Genomic DNA, 4,128 nt, shown 5'->3' on the forward strand with positions numbered 1-4,128 from the left:
GGGCTTCGCTCCTTGTTGAGGATTCGGCGGCGGCGGCGGCGGCGGCGCGGGCGCGCGCTTCCTAGTGACGCAGGCAGCGGGGCCGCGCACGCACGGGGCTGGGAGGGCCGGACACTTATTTGGCGCTCGCCGGGGAGGAAGGCGGGGCCGTGAAATAAGGCACAACGGGGCCTGGGGCGCGTGCGCGGACCGACTTTGTCAGCTCCTAACGCCGTGACTTCCTCCTGGTCCCCGCGGCTCCGGTTGGGTGTCGCCTGCCCCGCGCGAGCGGTCCGGACGAGGGACGATGGTCGGTGGACGGACGGCGCCAGGGAGCAGTGCGCACGAGCGTCAGGGCGGTACCTCCAGGCCTCCAGGTACGGGCACCCCTCGCCGCGACGCTGCTGTGGGTGAAGGGGCTCGGACGGGACTCCCCTGCGGGGCGAACGCCTGAACACGAGGCTGTGGAGGAACAGGCTGTAGGGTGCGCGGCTCCCGCGGAACATGCCGGGGGCTCAGCCAGCCACGGCGCTCCCAGCGTGGAGGGCGAGGGGCATCCGGGAGCGGCGGGGAGGGAGGGCTCTGTCACCCCTCAAGCTGTCACCCCAGTCCCACAACCAGCACCCCGATCCCATCGCAGTCCCACAGCCGGCACCTCGATCCCACCCCAGCCCAACAGCTGGCATCCCTATACCATAGCTAACCCCCGGTCCCGCCGCTGTCCCACGGCCGGCACCCCGATCCCATAGCTGACACCCCGATCCCACAGCCTGCACGCCCCCGATCGCATAGCATAGCTGACACCCCGGTCCCGCCCCAGTCCCACAGCCAGAATCCCGATCCCATAGCTGACACACCCATCCCTCCCCAGTTCCGCAGCCGACACCCCGATCCCACCCCAGTCCAACAGCCGGCACCCACCCCTATCCCATAGCTAACACCCCGGTCCCACCGCTGTCCCATGGCCGGCACCCCGATCCCATAGCTGACACACCGATCCCGCCCCCGTCCCGTAGCCGGCACCCCGATCCCACCCGAGTCCCGCAGCCGGCATCCCAATCCCAGCCGGATCCCGCAGCCATCGCGGATCCTGTGGCGCTCCTCTAGCCCCCAGGGCTCGTTTGTATGTTTTATTGGCAGAGGCTGGGGCTGGCTCTATTGGCCTCTGTGCTGGGTTTCTTCCTCTGCACCGCAGGGCTGGCTCTCCTGACCTCTCCAGTGTCATCCAGCACCCTTGTGCTTGCTGTCACCCGCTGCCTGTCTGCAGGATCCTGGATTCCCTATCAGGGGACTGAAATTAGTCAGAAAATAGGAAGCAGATGCTTGTTTGGGATGGAGCCCTGACCCTGTGCTCACACTTTAGGAGGAGGGCTCTGCAGGCCGCCTCCCCGAATGGGAGGTTCCCAAGCCACTGCACTTCAGAGGTGCTGTAATTAGAGTTGCACTTTCATTCTGTTCCCAGTAAAGTGGAACGTGCTCAAGCCAGTGAGGAAAAGGTATTTTTAACCGTTAGACTGGCCGAGTGCAGTGGCTCATGCCTTTTATCTCAACACTTTGGGAGGCCAAGGCGGGAGGATCACCTGTGGCCAGGAGTTCAAATCCAGCCTGGGCAAGAGTGAGCGTGTCTCTGGGGATGAATAAAAAAATTATTGAGCCTTTGTCAGTGCTACTATTTTATTATCTGGTAAATATGAGAGGGTTCACGCGGTCTGTGTGTTTCATTTATCTGAGTTTGCCTATCCTCATATTTTGGGAATAAACGTCAATAAAGTCTAAGAGGAGTGCTGAGGGGGGCCTGGGGATGGGAGGGCGGCCACATAACGCCTGTGTGTTGCCTGGGTTGAGCCCTCCTGTTCTGCCTCCTTCACTCTGGGACTCCAAGAGAGGAACTGGGCAACAAGAGAGAAACCACCTAAAAAAAAAAATCACCTCCAAGATCACTTAGCTTTCTACTGCTGCCATAACAAATTATCTCAAACTTGGTCGCTTAAAAATGCAAATTTAGGCTGAGTGTGGAGGCTCAACGCCTGTACTCCTAGCACTTTGGGGAGGCCAAGGCAGGAGGATTGCTTGAGGCCAGGAGTTCAAGACCAACATGGCCACAACCCATCTCTATTTTTTAAAAATGCAAGTGTGTCCGAGCGTGGTGACTCACGCCTATAATCCCAGCACTTTGGGAGGCCAAGGCAGGTAGATCACGAGGTCAGGAGATCGAGACCATCCTGGCTAACACGGCGAAACCCCGTCTCTACTGAAAGTACAAAAACAAAATTACGCAGGCGTGGTGGCGGGCACCTGTAGTCCCAGCTACTTGGGAGACTGAGGCGGGAGAATGGCGTGAACCCAGGAAGCGGAGCTTGCAGGGAGCCGAGATGGCGCCCCTGCACTCCAGCCTGGGCGACAGAGCGAGACTCTGTCTCAAAAAAAATAAATATAGAAAAATACACATGTATTCTCTAACTGTTCTGTAGGTCGGAAGTCCTGCCCAGCCTCACTCAGTCAAAATCAGGGTGTCTGCAGGGCCGATTGTTTTTGGAGCTCCAGGGGAGAAGCTGTTCCTGCCTTTCCAGGTTCTGGAAGCACTTGAGCCCCTTGTCTTGTGGCCTACCCCACACCTGAAAGCCAGCCCAAGTCAGCTGAGTCCTCACCCTGCTGGTCCCGACACTGACTCTCCTGCCTCCCTCATCTGCTGTCCAGGCCCCTTGTGCTGGCATGGGGCCACCAGCTGGCCCCGGGCGCCTCCTGTCTCCGAGTCGGCCGACCAGCGACCTTCGTTCCATCTGCTGCTGTAATTCCTCTTTGCTTGCAACCAACGTTCACAGATCTCAGGGGTTAGGATGTGACTATCTTGGGCGGGGCTGTGGGGAGGGGGGCTATTCTTCCTTCTAAAATATTTATTATTTTTGTTTTGGGGGCTTTTTTGGTTTTGTTTTTTTTGAGACAGAGTCTCGCTCTGTTGCCCAGTTTGGAGTGCAATGGCTCAGTCTTGTTCACTGCAGCCTCTGCCTCCTGGCAGACGTGAGCCACTGCACCCAGCCTGTTTTGTTTTGTTTTGTTTTGTTTTGTTTTGAGATGAAGTCTCACTTTGTCACCCAGGCTGGAGTGCAGTGGCAGATCTCAGCTCACTGCAACCTCTGCCTCCCAAGTTCAAGCGATTCTCCTGCCTCAGCCTCCCAACTAGCTGGGATTACAGGTGCACGCACCACCATGCCCAGCTAATTTTTGTATTTTTAGTAGAGGCAGGGTTTTACCATGTTGGTCAGACTGGTCTCAAACTCCTGATCTCAGGTAATCCACCCGCCTTGGCCTCCCAAAGTGCTGGGATTACAGACATGAGCCATCGCATCCAGCCATATTCATTAACTACGAAAAGAAAGATGATAATTTTTTTTCTTTTTGAGATGGAGTCTCACTCTGTCACCCAGGCTGGAGTGCAGTGGCATCATCTTGTCTCACTGCAACCTTCACCTCCCGGGTTCAAGCGATTCTCCTGCCTCAGCCTCTCAACTAGCTGGGGTTACAGGCACATGCTACCACACCCAGCGAATTTTTGTATTTTTAGTAGAAATGGGGTTCCACCATGTTGGTCAGGCTGGTCTCCAACCCCTGACCTCATGATCTGCCTGCCTCGGCCTCCCAGAGTCCTGGGATTATAGGCGTGAGCCACCGCACCTGGCTGAAAGATGATAATTTTAAAGTAGAGAAACTGGGTTGGCTGGGCATGGTGACTCATGCCTGTAAGCCCAGCACTTTGGAAGGCCAAGGCAAGAGGATTGCTTGAGTCTAGGAGTTTGAGACTAGCCTGGACAACATAGCAAGACCTCATCTCCACAAAAACTAAAAAGTTAGCCAGGTGTGGTGGTGCACGCCTGTAGTCCCAGCTACTCAGGAGGCTTAGGTGGGAGGATCACTTGAGCCCAGGAGGTCAAGGCTGCAGTGAGCCGTTATCGTGCCACTGCACTCAGCCTGGGCAACAGAGCGAGAGTCTGTCTCCAAAGGAAAAAAAAGGTCCAGGCGCGGTGGCTCACGCCTGGAATCCCAGCACTTTGGGAGGCCAAGGTGGGCGGATCACGAGGTCAGGAGATGGAGACCATCCTGGCTAATAACATGGTGAAACCCTGTCTCTACTAAAATACAAAAAAATTAGCC

General features: G+C 56.7%; 1 long non-coding RNA gene across 1 annotated transcript; it reads left to right on the forward strand.

The window, feature by feature from the left end:
- Positions 1-6: 6 nt before the first annotated feature.
- On the forward strand, positions 7-1,638 carry LOC108535310 (uncharacterized). Its single transcript, XR_001887200.1, has 2 exons — positions 7-356; positions 1,175-1,638. It is a non-coding gene; the product is annotated as an uncharacterized LOC108535310 (long non-coding RNA).
- The last annotated feature ends 2,490 nt before the right edge of the window (positions 1,639-4,128 follow it).

Source organism: Rhinopithecus bieti, unplaced genomic scaffold (genome assembly GCF_001698545.2).
Source record: "Rhinopithecus bieti isolate Rb0 unplaced genomic scaffold, ASM169854v2 scaffold_12573, whole genome shotgun sequence".
NCBI lineage: Eukaryota > Metazoa > Chordata > Mammalia > Primates > Cercopithecidae > Rhinopithecus > Rhinopithecus bieti.